This window comes from Pristiophorus japonicus, chromosome 13, assembly GCF_044704955.1.
Source record: "Pristiophorus japonicus isolate sPriJap1 chromosome 13, sPriJap1.hap1, whole genome shotgun sequence".
Taxonomy (NCBI): domain Eukaryota; kingdom Metazoa; phylum Chordata; class Chondrichthyes; family Pristiophoridae; genus Pristiophorus; species Pristiophorus japonicus.
In genome coordinates this window covers 121,412,264-121,434,253 of record NC_091989.1, presented here as the reverse complement: position 1 = coordinate 121,434,253, position 21,990 = coordinate 121,412,264, and the positions used below count along the sequence as shown (strand labels likewise).

The 21,990-nt window shown below is 46.7% G+C and overlaps 1 protein-coding gene across 1 annotated transcript in view; it reads right to left on the bottom strand.

The window, feature by feature from the left end:
- The window catches only part of LOC139278184 (dynein axonemal heavy chain 5-like), a 382,562-nt gene that overhangs the window by 344,804 nt on the left and 15,768 nt on the right, over positions 1 to 21,990 (bottom strand). The window lies entirely within an intron of this gene.

Genomic DNA, 21,990 nt, shown 5'->3' with positions numbered 1-21,990 from the left:
GACAAGTCACTGAAGCCCTGTACGCATGCAGGAGGAACTTGATCAGCTTCCCTATAACCAGTGAGGCACAGATTGAGAGGGCTCTAGGATTCTCCAGAATTGCAAACTTCTCCAAGGTGCAGGGAGCAATAGACTGTACGCACATCGCGATACGGGCACCTTTTCAGGAAGCAGAGGTTTTCAGGAACCGCAAGGGATTCCACTCCCTGAATGTCCAACTCGTTGTCTACCACCAGCAAATTATACTGGCAGTGAATGCTCAATTTCCGGGCAGCGTCCATGATGCTCACATCCTGCGTGAGAGCACTGTATCTGATTGTTTAACAATCAGCCACAAGGTCAATGCTTGGTGACAAAGGATATGGCCTCACCACCTGGCTGATGATCCTCCGCGTGACACCCACACCGAAGCCGAGAGGCGATACGAGAGCCAAAGAGCCGCTTGCAATATCGTGGAGAAAACCATTGGAGTGTTTAAACTGCGCTTTAGATGCCTGGACCACGCAGGAGGCGTCCTCCAATACCACCCTGAGCAGGTAGCTCAATTCATGGTGGTGCGCTCCATGCTGCACAACTTGGCTATCAGGAGGGGCAAGAATTGCCTGATGAGTCTGACAGTCCACCTCACCAGAGATAGAAAGAGGACAAAGAGGCGGACGCTGACATCGGCCCAGACAATCAGGCTGATGCTGAAGCCATGCCCCCGCCCCCCTGTAGACCGGGCTCGTGGTGGCATGATAGCCGCGAGAGCCTTACATCAGGAGCTCATCAATGAGCGCTTTGCCTGAAAGAACGTTGGTGTTATTTACAAGACTGACACACTGCTGGGTGTGCAGGTGATACATCAATGGTGGGCATCACCTTGGTGACAGTTAAAGTTTAAGTTGATTGAAGTTAAGTGTAATTATACCCTTTGATGCTTAGGAATCACCAGCGTGTAATGGTGCAGCTATCTGAGCCAATGCGCAAAAAGGTTTTGTTAAATAAAAAACATTTAAATCGAACATTTGTCCGAAATCATCAGTATTTCTGTAAAAACCAACCCTTTCCCCCCCACTTCTCCTCCCCACCTCTACCCCTTCCCCTTCCCCTCCTGACTCCAAGGCGCCTGGCCGAGGAGTTCCTCAGGTGATGCTTCATTGGGGGGGGTGGGGATGACGGCTGAAACGCTGCTTGGACTGATACATGAGAGGATGATCCTGAGGTGGGAACGTGCTCTGAGCCAGAAGCAAGATGTGGCTGCTGGCTCTCATGTGTGCTTGGCAATGGGGGTGCTGTTGTGTATGCAATAACTCAACAGACTGAATACTGCAAACCCCGAACAGGTACAAACCTGGCTCTACTTTATTAGGGCCTAAAATGACTACGTTACATGATGGCTTGCCTTTTATACCTGGGCCACATACACGTGCGCACAGCCCAATGACCTCCGACAGTGGCGCCACCTGGGGGCTAGCAATCCCAAACATACATACATGACAATATCCCCCTTTAAGATATTAGTAACGGTCTTTTTACAAATTGAGACAGTCCGGGACTTTCCGCTCCCGAGTTGAACGTCTCAGTTCAACTCCAGCCTTGGGTGAGCGTTCTGACTCTGTTATGACTGGGGGCTGGGTAGCCGATCTGATGGGAGTGGCAATGACCACGTCAGGGATTGAAAGTCCAGATTCATTGACCATGTCAGTGATTGAAAGTTCAGATTCATTGATGACAACAGAGTCCTCTGATGACTGAGGATAGGTTGGTTGGTCACTGATTGTGTCTTCCTCAGACTGTTCCGGTTCATCTGTGTGCCGCAGCTTTATCTGATCGACATGTTTCCTACATGTCTGCACATTTTTGAGCTTAACGATAAACACTCTGTTACTCTCCTTGGCTGTAACCGTACCGGCGATCCATTTGGGACCTTGACCATAATTCAGTACATACACAGGATCATTGATAGAAATGTCGCATGACACAGTTGCCTGATCATGATACCCTTGCTGATTTTGACGTCTGTAATCGACACGATTATTCAAGTCAGGGTGGACAAGAGAGAGCCTGGTCTTGAGACCTCTCTTCATCAATAGTTCAGCAGGGGAGACTCCGGTAAGTGTATGGGGTCTTGTCCTGTAACAAACAATATGCGTGACAAGCGATTTTGCAGTGAACCTTGAGTTACACGTTTCATACTCTGCTTGATGGTTTGGACCACACGCTCTGTTTGTCCATTGGATGTGGGTTTGAATGATGCTGACCTCACATGTTTGATACCATTGAGTTTCATGAACTCTTGAAACTCCATATTGGTGAAGCAAGATCCGTTGTCGCTTACAACAATGTCAGGCAGACCATGCGTAGCAAACATGACACGAAGGCTCTCAATGGTAGCTGTGGATGTGCTGGATGACATGATTATACACTCTATCCACTTGGAATAAGCATCCGCCACAACTAAGAACAACTTTCCCAGGAAGGGACCTGCAAAGTCGATGTGGATCCTGGACCATGGTTCACATGGCCACGTCCACAGACTCAGCGACGATTCCGCTGGTGCTTTACCAAGCTGCATGCAAGTGTTGCACTGATGCACACATGATTCCAGATCAGAGTCAATTCCAGGTCACCATACATGAGACCTGGCAATGGCTTTCAGCATGACAAAATCGGGATGCGTGCTATGTAGATCACGCACAAATTTCTCTCTGCCTTTCTTGGGCATAACAACACGATTGTTCAGATGTTCGGCAGAGTCATGACCTATGACCAGTATGTCATCTTGGAACACGACGGTTCTGGGGATGGACTTCAGTGGACTCTCCATGTTTCTCTGAAACATGGCTGCAGCCAAGCGAATTCCAAAAGGGTACCTGTTGTAGATAAACAGTCCTTTATGAGTGTTGATGTAGGTAAGTTGCTTCAATGTGTCAACCAGCTCCTGTGTCACGTAGGCCGACATCAGAGCCAGTTTTGTGAAAGACTTCCCCCCGGCTAGCGTTGCAAACAGGTCATCAGCCTTCGGTAACGGGTATTGATCCTGTTTCGAAACTCGGTTGATCGTAACCTTGTAGTCCCCACAAATCCTGACAGTGCCATCACTTTTCAACATGGGAACAATGGGGCTGGCTCATTTGTTAAATTCGACCGGTGATATGATCCCTTCAAGCTGGAGTCTGTCCAGTTCGATTTCGACCTTCTCCCTCATCATGTACGGAACTGCCCGAGCTTTATGATGGACGGGTCTTGCATCCGAGTCCAGGTGGATCTGCACCTTGGCTCCCGTGAAGTTGCCGATGCCCGGTTCAAACAGCGAGGAAAATTTGCTCAGCACTTGAGCACATGAAGCATCATCCACCGATGACAAAGCTTTAATATTGTTTCAGTTCCACTTAATTTTTTCGAGCCAACTCCTGCCGAACAGCGTTGGACCATTGCCTGGAATAATCCATAATGGTAAATCGTGAACCGCACCATCATACGACACCTTGATTACTGCACTGCAAATCACCACTATGAGTTCTTTAGTGTATGTACGCAACTTGGCATTGATTGGACTCAGCTTAGGCCTCACAGCCTTAGTATCCCACAGCCTGTCGAATGTCCTCTGGCTCATTATTGATTGACTCGCACCCATGTCCAATTCCATCAATACCGGCATACCATTAAGTTTTACATTAATCATTATCGGTTGGCTCTGTGTTAGGAATGAATACAGTCCATACACTTCCTCCTCTGGTATCTCGGATTGCATATCCGGATCCGCGCTAGACTGGTCATCATCTTCCACGTGGTGTGTCGCAGCACGTTTGCTCAGTTGTGGACACATGCGCTGGAGATGCCCCACTCTCGAATAGCCTTTACAAATATACTGTTTAAACCGACACTGATGATGCTGATGATTTCCCCCACAACGCCAACATGGTGATATCAGATTCATTCCCATTGGCGGACTTTGATCAGCCACAGGTTTCGCGTACGCAGTCGGGTAGGCCCTGCCATATGCAGCTCTACCAAACGACGATACTATCTTGTTTACAGTACTTGTTGAGTTCCAATTTTTCAATGATATTTGCTTTAAGCTTTTGTCCGTCGTCATGCATGATTGGGCAATCATGATGGCCTTGCTCAAATCCAGCGTCTCTGCCGCCAGTAGCTTACGCAGGATCACCTCGTGGTTGATGCCGATTACAAAGAAGTCCCGCAGCATGTCTGCCAACACAGTTTCGAACTTACACGGTCCAGCTAGATGTCTTAGGTCAGCAACGAATTCCGATACATCCTGGCCCTCAGAACGAACGTGTGTATAAAATCGATATCTTGAAATGATGATGCCTTCATCTGGTTTGAAATGGTCACGTACCAGAGCACACAATGTTTCATAGTCCTTGTCCGTTGGACTTAAAGGACGAGAGGAGATTCTTTATGAGTCCATAGATTTTCGGACCGCAAACCATGAGGACTGCCTAGCGCCGAACTGCATCTGCCTCTTTCTCCATTTTGTTGGCCACGAAGTACTGGTTCAAACGGGCTACAAAGTCTGCCCAATCTGCTCCCTCCACGAATTGCTCCAGAATTCCAACTGTGCTCATTTTTGCTTGCGAAGGTTCTTGTTACCTCGTCGCCAAATATTGTGTATGTGATAACTCAATAGACTGAATACTGTAAACTCCGAGCAGGTACAAATCTGGCTCTACTTTATTAGGGCCCAAAGTAATTACATTACAAGATGGCTGGCCTTTTATACCTGGGCCGCACACACGTGTGCACAGCCCAATGACCTCTGACAGTGGCGCCACTTGGTGGCTAGTAAACCCAAGCATACATACATGACAGCTGCGGCACCTTGGGGTGCAGTGCTGTACTCCGGGACCACTGGGAGCCCTGTGCCACAAATGTTCCTGGCTACCAGCTCCAGGGTCTCCACCATCCTTTCTATGTTATATCTTATTTGTTGGACAAAAACTCGGTGCTTAGTAGGCTTTTTGCTGGTGGTGAATTTCCCTCATGCCTCCCATAACAGCCAAACAAGCACACACCAAGCCACACACGCCTTCAGTCCCTCTCCGCTCCCTCTCTTTCTGTCTCCTCTTCTGCACATGTCATGACTCTTGACCTCCTGAATCGCAGGAATCGAGCATTGCCATGCCGTTGCTAAGGACGGCGACACTTTAAGGCAGAAGGTCAGCGAGATTGAACCCCCACCGTCCATTTCCTATCGCTTGCGGTAACGCAAATTTTAAAATATGGAGACTAGGTGCTTTGAGAATGGGCAAGAAGCCAGTGATCTGAAAACCCAGGCCGGAAATAACATCCATTTTTAGACGATAAGCACAAAAGTGGAAAATCTAGCCCGAGGTACTGTTACATTTAGTTCCAATAGCTTCTCACCTTTGCCAAAGGATTATTGAGACCTGCACAGACCAACCGAGTGCCTTTTCAAACTGCATCTTTCTTTTCTTTACTGATTTGTGTCCCCTTCCCTCCTGAAGGTGTTGGCTCATTGCTGCAGTATTTTCCATCATGCACCAATCCAGTGAATTGCTCAAATGGACAGTATGCCTGTTCCTTCTTTCATTGTTATTTTCACGTCTCTTTCATCCTGAAAGCTTTCAGTTTTCAAGTATTTCAAACAAAATATTAAATAATCTCCCTTCCCAAATTCTTTTGAAATGATTTCAAGTTTTTTTTACAGCAGAATAAGGATGTTGAACGGGCTGGGTTTTCGGCTTTTAGTGTTTTCGCCTGTTTCCGGGCGCAATTCGAGGCGGAACCAAAAATTTTGCACCGGGTTAACATTAGTGCCAGAGCAAGGAACTTTCGCTGAATGAAAGTTTACAAGGAGCATTAGCATTAACTCCGACGTTGCACACTCCCTGGGATAGGTTGGGGCAACGTCCTGCAGTGTCTCTGCACTAGGTTGGGGTAATGTCCTGCAGCGTTACTGGACTAGATATAATGAAGTAGCGGCGGTCCTTCAAATGAGCTTGTGCTATGTGACCTTCCTCATGTCACCCTGCCAACCTCCCCTGCTGCTACCCACTCATCTGTTGCTTTCTACTTTCAGATGACCAGCCACAACCACAGCAACCCTCAAGGGAACACTTCACGTCAGGCCATCATCTGGAGGAGGAGGAAAATGAGAATACAGATGAGCAGACTCCAGCACAGCATCAATCCACCCCTGTTCCACCACCGGCACTCAGCTCCTCTGAGGATGATGTCACATTCTCGGGGTTCGACGAATCTGAGGCTCCTGGGAGTCGGCAAATTCGGTCTGCTGAAAGACAGGCAGACGTGAAACTGAACACGGTGGGAATGTCCAGGGAGAGCATCCAGATCAGCAGATGTCTTGGCTAGGATTCCTGCGAGCATTGACAGTCGAAAGCGACAAATCCGGAGGTAGGGTCGCAGATTGACAGTTCGAGCCATGACCAGCGGGGCCATCAAGGCTGGTGGCCTCCAGCAGTGACGGTGGAGTCCTGGAGAGTGTGGCGCGAACCCTTGCAGAATATGGCGCATCACAGGCACAAGCTCTGCTTCAGCTTGGCAGGTGATGCACTCATAAGAACATAAGAACATAAGAATTAGGAACAGGAGTAGGCCATCTAGTCCCTCGAGTCTGCTCCGCCATTCAATAAGATCATGGCTGATCTGGCCGTGGACTCAGCTCCACTTACCCGCCCGCTCCCCGTAACCCTTAATTACCTTATTGGTTAAAAATCTATCTATCTGTGACTTGAATACATTCAATGAGCTAGCCTCAACTGCTTCCTTGGGCAGAGAATTCCACAGATTCACAACACTCTGGGAGAAGAAATTCCTTCTCAACTCGGTTTTAAATTGGCTCCCCTGTATTTTGAGGCTGTGCCCCCTAGTTCTAGTCTCCCCGACCAGTGGAAACAACCTCTCCGCCTCGATCTTGTCTATCCCTTTCATTATTTTAAATGTTTCTGTAAGATCACCCCTCATCCTTCTGAACTCCAATGAGTAAAGACCCAGTCTACTCAATCTATCATCATAAGGTAACCCCCTCATCTCCGGAATCAGCCTAGTGAATCGTCTCTGTACCCCCTCCAAAGCCAGTATATCCTTCCTTAAGTAAGGTGACCAAAACTGCACGCAGTACTCCAGGTGCGGCCTTACCAATACCCTATACAGTTGCAGCAGGACCTCCCTGCTTTTGTACTCCATCCCTCTCGCAATGAAGGCCAACATTCCATTCGCCTTCCTGATTACCTGCTGCACCTACAAACTAATTTTTTGGGATTCATGCACAAGGACCCCCAGGTCCCTCTGCACCTCAGCATGTTGTAATTTCTCCCCATTCAAATAATATTCCCTTTTACTGCTTTTTTTCCCAAGGTGGATGACCTCACACTTTCTGACATTGTATTCCATCTGCCAAACCTTAGCCCATTCGCTTAACCTATCTAAATCTCTTTGCACCCTCTTTGTGTCCTCTACACAACCCGCTTTCCCAGAGAGGCGGGAGTCGAGAGAGGCAGCGGCCTATAAAAGGCTCAGCAGTCTGGGGAGCATCGAGAGAGGCGGGAGTCATAGAAACATAGAAACATAGAAAATAGGTGCAGGAGTAGGCCATTCGGCCCTTCTAGCCTGCACCGCCATTCAATGAGTTCATGGCTGAACATTCAACTTCAGTACCCCATTCCTGCTTTCTCGCCATACCCCTTGATCCCCCTAGTAGTAAGGACCTCATCTAACTCCTTTTTGAATATCGAGAGAGGCAGCGGCCTATAAAAGGCTCAGCAGTCCGGGGAGCGTCGAGAGAGGCGGGAGTCGAGAGAGGCAGCGGCCTATAAAAGGCTCAGTAGTCCGGGGAGCGTCGAGAGAGGCGGGAGTCGAGAGAGGCAGCGGCCTATAAAAGGCTCAGCAGTCCGGGGAGCGTCGAGAGAGGCGGGAGACGAGAGAGGCGTACCGGTGCAGCTCCAGCTGGGAGAGAAGGCAAAAAAGAAGTAGAAAGACATCAAAAGGTGACGTCACAGCCAACGTGGTAAGTGATTGGCTGCTGATTGGTGAGTAGTTTTTCTTTTTCTTTATTAGTCAGTAACTTTTAACATTATTGTCGCCAATTTAAGTGTATCTAAGGGTTAAGCCATGGCAGGACAGCTCGGTCACGTGATATGCTCCTCCTGTGCCATGTGGGAACTCGGGGACAACACCAGTGTCCCTGACGACTACATGTGCGGGAAGTGTATCCACCTCCGGCTCCTGACGGTCCGCGTTGCGGAGTTGGAGCTGAGGGTGGATTCACTCTGGAGCATCCACAATGCTGAGAATGACGTGAGTAGCACGTGGAGCGAGTTGGTCTTACCGCAGGAGAAGGGTCCACAGCCAGCGAGGGAATGGAAGACCAGCAGGAAGAGTATTGCAAGGAAGGTAGTGCAGGGGTCCCCTGTGGTCATCCCACTGCAAAACAGATACACTGCTTTGAATACTGTTGAGGGGGATGACTCATCAGGAGAGGGCAGCAGCAGCCAAGTTCATGGCACCGTGGGTGGCTCTGTTGTACAGGAGGGCAGGAAAAAGAGTGGGGGAGCGATAGTGATAGGGGATTCAATTGTAAGGGGAATAGATAGGCATTTCTGCGGCCGCAACCGAGACTCCAGGATGGTATGTTGCCTCCCTGATGCAAGGGTCAAGGATGTCTCAGAGCGGGTGCAGGACATTCTAAAAAGGGAGGGAGAACAGCCAGTTGTCGTGGTGCACGTTGGTACCAACGACATAGGTAAAAAAAGGGATGAGGTCCTACGAAATGAATTTAAGGAGCTAGGAGCTAAATTAAAAAGTAGGACCTCAAAAGTAGTAATCTCGGGATTGCTACCAGTGCCACGTGCTAGTCAGAGTAGGAATCGCGGGATAGCTTAGATGAATACGTGGCTTGAGCAATGGTGCAGCAGGGAGGGATTCAAATTCCTGGGGCATTGGAACCGGTTCTGGGGGAGGTGGGACCAATACAATCCGGATGGTCTGCACCTGGGCAGAATCGGAACCAATGTCCTCGGGGGAGTGTTTGCTAGTGCTGTTGGGGAGGAGTTAAACTAATATGGCAGGGGGATGGGAACCAATGCAGGGAGATAGAGGGAAACAAAAAGGAGGCAAAAGCAAAAGACAGAAAGGAGATGAGAAAAAATGGAGGGCAGAGAAACCCAAGGCAAAGAACAAAAAGGACCATTGTACAGCAAAATTCTAAAAGGACAGAGGGTGTTAAAAAAACAAGCCTAAAGGCTTTGTGTCTTAATGCAAGGAGTATCCGCAATAAAGTGGATGAATTAACTGTGCAAATAGATGTTAACAAATATGATGTGATTGGGATTACGGAGACATGGCTCCAGGATGATCAGGGCTGGGAACTCAACATCCAGGGGTATTCAACATTCAGGAAGGATAGAATAAAAGGAAAAGGAGGTGGGGTAGCATTGCTGGTTAAGGAGGAGATTAAGGCAATAGTTAGGAAGGACATTAGCTTGGATGATGTGGAATCTATATGGGTAGAGCTACAGAACACCAAAGGGCAAAAAACGTTAGTGGGAGTTGTGTACAGACCTCCAAACAGTAGTAGTGATGTTCGGGAGGGCATCAAACAGGAAATTAGGGGTGCATGCAATAAAGGTGCAGCAGTTATAATGGGTGACTTTAATATGCACATAGATTGAGCTAACCAAACTGGAAGCAATACGGTGGAGGAGGATTTCCTGGAGTGCATAAGGGATGGTTTTTTAGACCAATATGTCGAGGAACCAACTAGGGGGGAGGCCATCTTAGACTGGGTGTTATGTAATGAGAGAGGATTAATTAGCAATCTCGTTGTGCGAGGCCCCTTGGGGAAGAGTGACCATAATATGGTGGAATTCTGCATTAGGATGGAGAATGAAACAGTTAATTCAGAGACCATGGTCCAGAACTTAAAGAAGGGTAACTTTGAAGGTATGAGGCGTGAATTGGCTGGGATGGATTGGCGAATGATACTGAAGGGGTTGACTGTGGATGGGCAATGGCAGACATTTAGAGACCGCATGGATGAACTACAACAATTGTACATTCCTGTCTGGCATAAAAATAAAAAAGGGAAGGTGGCTCAACCGTGGCTATCAAGGGAAATCAGGGATAGTATTAAAGCCAAGGAAGTGGCATACAAATTGGCCAGAAATAGCAGCGAACCTGGGGACTGGGAGAAATTTAGAACTCAGCAGAGGAGGACAAAGGGTTTGATTAGTGCAGGGAAAATGGAGTATGAGAAGAAGCTTGCAGGGAACATTAAGACGGATTGCAAAACTTTCTATCGATATGTAAAGAGAAAAAGGTTAGTAAAGACAAACATAGGTCCCCTGCAGTCAGAATCAGGGGAAGTCATACCGGGGAACAAAGAAATGGCGGACCAATTGAACAAGTACTTTGGTTCGGTATTCACGAAGGAGGACACAAACAACCTTCCGGTTATAAAAGGGGTCAGAGGGTCTAGTAAGGAGGAGGAACTGAGGGAAATCCTTATTAGCCGGGAAATTGTGTTGGGGAAATTGATGGGATTGAAGGCCGATAAATCCCCAGGGCCTGATGGACTGCATCCCAGAGTACTTAAGGAGGTGGCCTTGGAAATAGTGGATGCATTGACAGTCATTTTCCAACATTCCATTGACTCTGGATCAGTTCCTATCGAGTGGAGGGTAGCCAATGTAACCCCACTTTTTAAAAAAGGAGGGAGAGAAAACAGGGAATTATAGACCGGTCAGCCTGACATCGGTAGTGGGTAAAATGATGGAATCAATTATTAAGGATGTCATAGCAGTGCATTTGGAAAGAGGTGACATGATAGGTCCAAGTCAGCATGGATTTGTGAAAGGGAAATCATGCTTGACAAATCTTCTGGAATTTTTTGAGGATGTTTCCAGTAGAGTGGATAAGGGAGAACCAGTTGATGTGGTATATTTGGACTTTCAGAAGGCGTTCGACAAGGTCCCACACAAGAGATTGATGTGCAAAGTTAGAGCACATGGGATTGGGGGTAGTGTGCTGACATGGATTGAGAACTGGTTGTCAGACAGGAAGCAAAGAGTAGGAGTAAATGGGTACTTTTCAGAATGGCAGGCAGTGACTAGTGGGGTACCGCAAGGTTCTGTGCTGGGGCCCCAGCTGTTTACACTGTACATTAATGATTTAGATGAGGGGATTAAATGTAGTATCTCCAGATTTGTGGATGACACTAAGTTGGGTGGCAGTGTGAGCTGCGAGGAGGATGCTGTGAGGCTGCAGAGCGACTTGGATAGGTTAGGTGAGTGGGCAAATGCATGGCAGATGAAGTATAATGTGGATAAATGTGAGGTTATCCACTTTGGTGGTAAAAACAGAGAGACAGACTATTATCTGAATGGTGACAGATTAGGAAAAGGGGAGGTGCAAAGAGACCTGGGTGTCGTGGTACATCAGTCATTGAAGGTTGGCATGCAGGTGCAGCAGGCGATTAAGAAAGCAAATGGCATGTTGGCCTTCATAGCAAGGGGATTTGAGTACAGGGGCAGGGAGGTGTTGCTACAGTTGTACAGGGAATTGGTGAGGCCACACCTGGAGTATTGTGTACAGTTTTGGTCTCCTAACCTGAGAAAGGACATTCTTGCTATTGAGGGAGTGCAGCGAAGGTTCACCAGACTGATTCCTGGGATGGCGGGACTGACCTATCAAGAAAGACTGGATCAACTGGGCTTGTATTCACTGGAGTTCAGAAGAATGAGAGGGGACCTCATAGAAACTTTTAAAATTCTGACGGGGTTAGAATGGTTAGATGCAGGAAGAATGTTCCCAATGTTGGGGAAGTCCAGAACCAGAGGTCACAGTCTAAGGATAAGGGGTAAGCCATTTAGGACCGAGATGCGGAGGAACTTCTTCACCCAGAGAGTGGTGAACCTGTGGAATTCTCTACCACAGAAAGTTGTTGAGGCCAATTCACTAAATATATTCAAAAAGGAGTTAGATGAGGTCGTTACTACTAGGGGGATCAAGGGGTATGGCGAGAAAGCAGGAATGGGATACTGAAGTTGAATGTTCAGCCATGAACTCATTGAATGGCGGTGCAGGCTAGGAGGGCCGAATGGCCTACTCCTGCACCTATTTTTTTATGTTTCTATGTAATCTTTGTGTCATCTGCAAATTTTGTTACACTACACTCTGTCCCCTCTTCCAGGTCATCCATGTATATTGTAAACAGTTGTGGTCCCAGCACCGATCCCTGTGGCACACCACTAACCACCATTTTCCAACCCGAAAAGGACCCATTTATCCCGACTCTCTGCTTTCTGTTCGTCACCCAATTCTCTATCCATGCTAATAAATTTCCTCTGACTCCGCGTACCTCTATCTTCTGCAGTAACCTTTTGTGTGGCACCTTATCGAATGCCTTTTGGAAATCTAAATACACATCCATCGGTCCACCTCTATCCACCATGCTCGTTATGTCCTCAAAGAATTCCAGTAAATTCGTTAAACATGATTTCCCCTTCATGAATCCATGCTGCGTCTGCTTGATTGCACTATTCCTATCTAGATGTCCCGCTATTTCTTCCTTAATGATAGTTTCAAGCATTTTCCCCACTACAGATGTTAAACTAACCGGCTTATAGTTACCTGCCTTTTGTCTGCCCCCTTTTTTAAACAGAGGCGTTACATTAGCTGCTTTCCAATCCGCTGGTACCTCCCCAGAGTCCAGAGAATTTTGGTAGATTATAACGAGTGCATCTGCTATAACTTCCGCCATCTCTTTTAATACCCTGGGATGCATTTCATCAGGACCAGGGGACTTGTCTACCTTGAGTCCCATTAGCCTGTCCAGCACTACCCCCCCAGTGATAGTGATTGTCTCAAGGTCCTCCCTTCCCACATTCCTATGACCAGCAATTTTTGGCATGGTTTTTGTGTCTTCCACTGTAAAGACCAAAGCAAAATAATTGTTTAAAGTCTCAGCCATTTCCACATTTCCCATTATTAAATCCCCCTTCTCATCTTCTAAGGGACCAACATTTACTTTAGTCACTCTTTTCCGTTTTATATATCTGTAAAAGCTTTTACTATCTGTTTTTATGTTTTGCGCAAGTTTACCTTCGTAATCTATCTTTCCTTTCTTTATTGCTTTCTTAGTCATTCTTTGCTGTGGTTTAAAATTTTCCCAATCTTCTAGTTTCCCACTAACCTTGGCCACCTTATACGCATTGGTCTTTGATTTGATAATCTCCTTTATTTCCTTGGTTATCCACAGCTGGTTATCCCTTCTCTTACCACCCTTCTTTTTCAGAGGAATATATTTTTGTTGCGCACTATGAAAGAGCTCCTTAAAAGTCCTCCACTGTTCCTCAATTGTGCCACCGTTTAGTCTGTGTTTCCAGTCTACTTTAGCCAACTCTGCCCTCATCCCACTATAGTCCCCTTTGTTTAAGCATAGTACGCTCGTTTCTGACACAACTTCCTCACCCTCAATCTGTATTACAAATTCAACCATACTGTGATCACTCATTCCGAGAGGATCTTTTACTAGGAGATCGTTTATTTTTCCTGTCTCATTACACAGGACCAGATCTAAGATAGCTTGCTCCCTTGTAGGTTCTGTAACATACTGTTCTAAGAAGCAATCCCGTATGCATTCTATGAATTCCTCCTCCAGGCTACCCCGTGCGATTTGAGTTGACCAATCGATATGTAGGTTAAAATCCCCCATGACGACTGCCGTTCCTTTTTCACATGCCTCCATTATTCCCTTGATTATTGCCCGCCCCACCGTGAAGTTATTATTTGGGGGCCTATAAACTACGCCCACCAGTGACTTTTCCCCCATCTCTAATCTCCACCCACAATGATTCAACATTTTGTTCATTAGAGCCAATATCGTCTCTCACAACTGCCCTGATATCATCCTTTATTAACAGAGCTACCCCATCTCCTTTCCCTTCTTGTCTATCTTTCCGAATCGTCAGATACCCCTGTATGTTTAATTGCCAGTCTTGGCCACCCTGCAACCATGTTTCTGTAATGGCCACCAAATCATACCCATTTGTAATGATTTGTGCCGTCAACTCATTTACTTTATTTCGAATGCTGCATGCGTTTAGATAGAGTGTTTTAATCCTAGTTTTTAAACCATGATTTTTAGTTTTGACCCCTCCTGCAGCCCCTTTATATTCAGTGGCCTTTTTTGTTTTTTGCCTTGTTAAACCATGATTTTTAGTTTTGATCCCTCCTGGGTTTCTCTGCCCTCCACTTTTACTCATCTCCTTTCTGTCTTTTGCTTTTGTCTCCTTTTTGTTTCCCTCTGTCTCCCTGCATTGGTTCCCATCCCCCTGCCATATTAGTTTAACTCCTCCCCAACAGCACTAGCAAACACTCCCCCTAGGACATTGGTTCCGGTCCTGCCCAGGTGCAGACCGTCCGGTTTGTACTGGTCCCACCTCCCCAGAACCGGTTCCAATGCCCCAGGAATTTGAATCCCTCCCTGCTTGCCATATTCTCTGCCTGTCCATGCCTGCTGCCATATTCTCTGCATTCCCCACTGTCACACCCAAACCCAAACCACCTGACTGGCTTCTGACTGGCGACACCTATGAAGAGGCTCGCCAGTCAGAAGCCAGGCCTTCCATCCATGAGCTGGTCCATTGTGTCCCCAGACAGCGTCTCCAGTGTCTCCCCACATCACAGCAGCCCTCTGGCAGCCTTTCTGCACGCCATCTTGATGTCACTTTGGGTAGGAGCAGCAGGCAAAGGAGGGTGATAAGGGGAAAAGGACCAAAGACAGTGGGAAAAAATAGTGGGGTCGGATATGATGTTGCTGCATTATGTTGTTGATGCTGGGTGCATCGTATGTTTCATGTTACAGTATTATTATGTTACAGATTATGTTACAGTATCACACTGGATTATGCACTGATAATGTTGTTGGATGCAGCTCATTTTATTTTATTTAACTCGCACAATAAAGGTTACAAAATTTACAATGTTTAATAATTTTTTTGTTCCCCTTAACCATTCCTGTGTAGTGTTTCATTTGCAGAATAAGAGTCAACATGGTGGGATAGAGAGGCCAGGCAATGATCAAATATGTCATTTACTCTTCAAACAAAGCGTTCAATTATGAGCTGCCGACCTGAGGCTTTTGCAGTGGTGAAATCTTCACGATGCCGCTCCTGTGGTTGTAGTAGTGGTGGTGGCGGCATGGGTTCCTCACCAGGCTCCTCTTCCTCGTCTTCCTCCTCCTTCTCCACCTCCCCCCCTTTCTCTTGAGATGGTCCTACAATCACCATTGACAATTTCTGTCCTCTCATGATGGCTAAGTTGTATAGCATGCAGCACACCACAATGAACTCAGAGACCTGCTGAGGGGAGTATTGCAGGCTGCCTCCGGATTGGTCCAGGCATCGGAAGCGCTGCTTGAGCACTCCAATTGTCTGTTTGATGATGTTGCGTGCGGCTATATGGCTCTCAATTATAGCGATGCTCAGCTTCTGAGGGTTCCGGGGGGAGGTCATGAGCCAGGTGGCGAGGCCATAACCTTTGTCCCCAAGCATCCAGCTCTGGCCTTGTGGTTGATGCTGGAACATGTGTGAGACAGTGCTCTTATGCTGGATGAAAGCATCATGGATTCTCCCTGGACATTGACTGCAATGAAGCGCTGAGTATGGTCGCAGATGATCTGTACATTCATGGAGTGGAATCCCTTCGGTTTCGGAAAACCTCTGCATTCTGTAAAGGTGCTCGCAGGGCGATGTGCGTATAGTCAAGGGCACCCTGAACCTTGGGGAAGCCAGCAAATCATCCAAAACCGACAGCCCTCTCATTTTGGGTCTCCCTGGTCATTTGAAAATCATCAAACAGACAATTGGAGTGCTCAAGCAGTGCTTCCGATGCCTGGACCACTCCGGAAGTCCATTCTGCGTGCGAACAGTGCATCAGTCATCTGGCGAAAGCAGCAATATGTAGGATGTTGTGAGATGGAGCAGATGTCCCCCGCTATGCCTGAAAGGAACCAGAGGCATAGAAGGCAAGTGCCACAGTCACCTTCACCTTCACAGTGCAGTCCTGTTGCCGCTGGTCGGCTGTAGGTCTGCCTATAGAAGCTGGCATATCTCTGTGATCACCTCTTTTCGGAAGCGCAGCCTTCCGCACTGTACCTCAGAGAGCTGGAGGTATGAGCGATGTTCCTTGTAAACTCATGGGGGGTAAGGCCTCCTCCCCATATGTCTGCACCCTCTTCGATTAAATTCCAAATGATCAACAATAAGCCTTCTTCCAGCTTGAAGCCAGATAGCAATAGTAGCCAGGATTACTAGCTCCCGACATAGCATGGCCCCCATCTTTTAAAATGTCCTTTAAAACAAATTAGAAATTCATAGAAAACTTCACAATCCAAAGTGTGCAGTAACACAGCATTCTTCTCTCAATCCTTTTAATCACTAACAACTGTGACTTTCTCCTTCGCTTTCAACATGCACCGGTAGCACCTGGTGTGCCCTGGGTTCGTCTGGTTTTTCTGGGCAGGTTCTGAGGCGGACGCTAAACCGGACAAAATGCTCGAAAGTTCCGCCCGGGGCGCTAGCGTAGCGATGTGCGACGATTTACGTCATTCCAATGGTCAAATCAGTGGCGGGGCGCTAAGTTTTAGCGCTGCCACAAAAACACTGGCTAAAGGTTAGCCTGGGCACAAAATCTTGGGCACCTCGTTTCACGTCCAAAAAATAATTTTTGCGCCCGCCGAGGCGCTAAATGGGCACAAATCAGCCGATAAATCTAGCCCGTTAATCATTCACAGTTAATGAATAATGTGTATCTCCAATCTTTGGCAGAAATTATGGTCAAAGAGCAGGGACCCAACACAACTAGGATATAGGTATTGTGGTTACTGGGTTACTACAAAACACATACACACTCCTATACACAACCCCATGCCAATTAGAAAGAAAGAAAGAAAGACTGAAATTTATATAACATCTTTCACGACCACGGGACGTCTCAAAGCACTTTACAGCCAATGAAGTACTTTTGGAGTGTAGTTACTGTTTGTTATGGGTGCAATAAAGGTTCAAACTGAGTACCGTTTAACTAAGCAAGGTACAACCTTGGCTCTGCTTTATTTAAGCCCAAAGTGCCTGACTCAAAAAATGGCTGGCCTTTTATACCATGTGCGTGCTGCTCAGTGGCCTCCAACAATGACACCATCTTGTACATATGTGACAATACCCTCCTCTGAGATCTTATCACAGTCTTTCACAGGTTGAGACGGTCCGGTGCTTTACACTCCCGGGTTGACCGTCTCAGTTCAATTCCGGCCTTGGGTGAATGTGCGGAGTCTGTTGTGGCTGGTGGCTGGATGGCTGACTTGTTGGACGTGGCAGTGGCCATGTCAGGAATTGCAAGTCCATTTTTATTGAACAAGTCCGTGATGGAAATTCCGGGTTCACTGATGACCCTCGAGTCCACTGAAGGCTGTGGGAGGGTGGTTGGTCAATGACGGTTTCTTTGTCCGACTGCTCTGGCTTGTCTGTGTGCCTCAGCTTTGTTTGATCGATGTGGTTCCTGCAAGTTTGCCCATTCTTGAGCTTAATAATAAAAATTCTGTTGCCCTCCTTGGCCATGACCATACCAGCGATCCATTTGGGACCTTGACCATAATTCAACACATTTGCAGGATCATTAACAGAAATCTCGCGTGACACAGTTGCATGATGGTGGTACCCTTGTTGACTCTGTCTTCTGTATTCAACATGATTACTTAAATCCGGGTGTACAAGAGATAACTTGGTCTTAAGACCACTTTTCATCATGAGTTCAGCAGGCGAGACCTCTGTGAGTGTGTGGGGTCTTGTCCTGTAACTCAGCAGTATGCAAGACAAGCGGGTCTGCAGTGACCCTTGGGTTACTCTCCTCATGCTTTGCTTGATAATTTGTACTGCATGTTCTGCTTGCCCATGTCTCATTTATAGTACTTGCTGAGGTTCGATTCTTCACCAATATTTGCTTTAAACTCCTGTCCGTCGTCATACATGATTGAGCGATCTGGATGGCCCTTTTTAAATCCAACTCCTCCACCGCCAGAAGTTTGCACAGGATCACCTCGTGGTTGATATCGATAACAAAGAAGTCCCGCAGCATGTCTGCCAACACCGTCCCGAACTTGCACGGTCCCGCTAGACGTCTCAGGTCGGTAACGAATTCCGCCGTGCTCTGGCCCTCCTATCGAACTTGTGTATAAAATCTGTATCTCGAGATGATGATGCCGTCGTCTGGCTTGAGGTGCTCCTGTACCAATGTACACAACCCCTCGTAAGTTTTCTCTGTTGGATCACTCGGCATGAGTAGATTCTTTATCAGACCGTAGATCTTTGACCCGCACACAGTGAGGAACACGGCCCGGCGCCGATCTGCATCGTCGACCCCCTTCATTTCGTTAGCCACGAAGTACTGGTTCAAACGGATCATAAAGTCTGCCCAATCTGCTTCCTCCATGAATCGCTCTAAAAGTCCAATCGTGCTCATTTTGCAAACAAAGGTTCTTGTATTCTCGTCGCCAAATGTAATGTATGCAATAAAGGTTCAAACTGAGTACTGTTAAGCAAGGTACAACCTTGGCTCTGCTTTATTTAGGTCCAAAGTGCCTGACTCACAAAATGGCTGGCCTTTTGTACTAGAGCAGCACCATGTGCGTGCTGCTCAGTGGTCTCCAACAATGACACCATCTGGTGGCTACAAACAGCATGTACATACATAACACTGTTGTAATGTGGGAAACGCAGCAGGCAATTTGCACACAGCAAGCTCCCGTAAGCAGTAATGTGATAATGACCAGATTATCTGTTTTTTTTGATATGTTGGATTGAGGGATAAATGTTGGCCAGGACACTGACGATAACTCCTTTACTCTTCTTCGACATAGTGCTATGGGATCTTTTACGTCCAGTTGAGAGAGCATGCAGCGCTTCAGTTTAATGTCTCATCCGAAAGATGGCGGGCTAGAAATTGAATGAATATTCTCCACCCGAATCCATGGGGCAAAGACTAGAGGGAAACTAGCCTCTTTAACTATTTTTAATTGTTGCAGCAGTATTTGGGGCGGCTGAGGGGCGGAGGTGCGTCAGGAGTGGGGCGGCAGGCGAGCGATGTCATCAGCGCCATGTTGAACATGTCAGCGCGATGCTGATGATGTCAGTGTGATGCGAACATGCCGTGTTGCGTTGATGCGAAGCAGCGTCCCTCTCCTTCAGTTAAAGTGGCTCTGCAGCTACTTTAGTGGCACCCATTGGGTCACCAGGGAGGGCTTCGGCTGGGCCAGCAGTCCGGCACCCAAGGAGGGGTGCCGGGCTGCCTTTTGGCGGTGCGGCCAAACCCGTGGCCGCCATTGTCGGGCCAACTTCAGAGTCAGCCAACAATTAAAATGAAATGGCGTCCACGGAGGTGCGCCCTCCCGTTTAAGGGCAAATGTGCCACCCAGCCACTGGCAGCTTTCCACCGGGAAAAGCTGTCGGGAGCACCGAGCGGCTGTGACTCCGCTCCCGCGTGGCAATTTCCCTCACGGGGCAGAAAGGTGTCACCGCCGGGCAGAAAGAGGTCACCGCCGAGCGGTATGGGGTCGGCATGTGCCCGATGGGGCAGGCAAGCGGGCGGGGCGGAAACCTGTTTAACCCCGCCCCCGGCTCGGGGCAATTTTAGATGCATCGGACCATCTGCCTGCCTCTGGTCAGAAAGGCCTTACCACCCCAGGTAATGGACTTTAACGAGGTGGGCACCTCTGACAATGCAGCGCTCCCTGAGCACTGCACTAGAATGTCAGCTTAAATTTTTTGTGCTCAAGGTCCTGGAGTGGGACTTGAACTCACAACTTTCTGATTCAGAGGTGAGAGTGTTACCTACTGAGCCACAGCTGACACTGACATTAATAAAATGACACTGCCACTGATCATGAAGACAGATTGAAGGTTGTTAAAGGTCTGTGCCAATTGAAGCATCTTTATTGTGTTGCAGGTTTAGTATTTCACTTGACATTTAGTATTATCAAGACAATTATCCTTGTTTCTAAGCTACGCCAAACTTAATAATAGCTATAGCTGAACTGATAGCTCATCTGAACAATAAAGGAAATCCATATGCGGTCTGAACATAAAAAATAGATCATTTTAATCATCTCCTCTTGAGATCATGAAATTAATCTTATCCTTATATCACCATTTAACCAGAAAGCTGTCATAAGGTCCTCTGCACTGTGTATGTACTTAATGAAACTAATGGCACTGAACAGCAAATCTAACTGTACCATCAGAATTACTGTAGCATAATAATTACTGGAACACAATTACGATGAATAGAGACCCTTTACAGCATTGTGTTGCCTCTCTGTGTAAAATAAAATGCAACACAACCAACCACATTTTACATCCATATTTTAAAAATATACAAATTTACTTGGAAACTAGGTTAAGGAGGGGGACACAAATCAGCCAGTTTTTTCTTCTGCCTGTTATTCAGTGACATCTGCTGGAAGTTGTTTACATGTGGTTTTACCTTGGGGGTTTACCCTAAATATTTTCCTTGGGTTCAACGTCACTGGCCACTCCAATAAGCAGACCTTGCGTACCCTAAGGACCAGATTGTGATTTTTAATGTAGCAAAATCCAGACATTAAACAAAGGACCCTTATCACAGTGCTCTGTCTTATTGAACATAACACTTTCCTACATGATCTTCCTAACTTCAGTAAATAGAAAAATTAACATTCTTTCAGATCGTAGCTTAGGCTATAAACCATTAGAAAAATATATTGAATGTTAAGCAGGTAATAAGGAACAGTAATAAGTACCAGCAGTTCATCTACATTACAAACATTGCTTTTCTCCTCAAAATGCCAGAAACAACAATGCCTCTTCTCCTCCACATACCTTCAACATAAAACTAACCCTTGGAACTTAGCCCCTTATTTCATATGTGGCTTGTTACCATAGTCTCTGATTAGCCTTGTACCCCTAACAGTCTCAAACTAACAGCTATCTTGCTGCAATACATACCAAGATGTAGTTACAAATTCCCAGAACATAAGGATATAAAAAACTGTATTTCTCATAACTATATTTAGATGGCCAACTACTATCAGTCGTCCAGATATTGCTGGTCACGGTAATAATCTCAAGCACCCTTTGAAGCTCAAGATCTGTAATTGTAGGACATCCACGCTTATCCATACAGCTATCAGGGACGTTGCTGGACAGGGTACCACTAATGGCTCTGAACTCAAAAGACTTAGTATCAAACCATGTTTTGTTCCATATATTCCATATTTTAATGTCTACAAAATGGCTTAGTTTATCAGACTATCTGGTGTATTCTCTGCATCTTGCTGAATCAACTAACAGTACTTAATTTTCATCTTGTGTTTACCAGCAATAAAGAATCTAATAAATAATCCATTGTATACAAAATTATCCATTAGGCATTTTGTGAGGACAGGATTGGGCTGGGCTTTGATTGCACCCCCAAACCAAATTGCATCACCTGCCAACACCTACTATATAGGCTGACTTGTGAAGAATGGCCAATTGGGTGAGATACTGGAGGACTCTACCTACAGAAGACATGGAAAGAGGGACACTTCTTTGAATTCACATTGGAAACATTAGCTTTAACAGCTGGATTTTCATTTGATCATGTGACAGGATTCAAGAAATTGATCACTTTTGCACGATAAATCGACAAGGACCTGTTGAGAAATTAAGTTGCTCTGTTTGTGACATGTCTGGGTGAGATCATTTGTCCATGGTGCTGTGAGGACGAATCTTTGTCATTTTTTTAGAAAATGAAGTGTCAATGTAACTTGGTACATTTAGATGGCCCTTTCTTGGGTGCAAGGCCGCTGGCCCAGCCGAAACCCCCGGTGGTGGCCCAGTGGCCGATCCTAAATGTTCGTCAATTATCTCCCCATTAAAGCAGGGGAGATACACAGTGACGCAGACGCGCAATGGTGTCACCACTGCT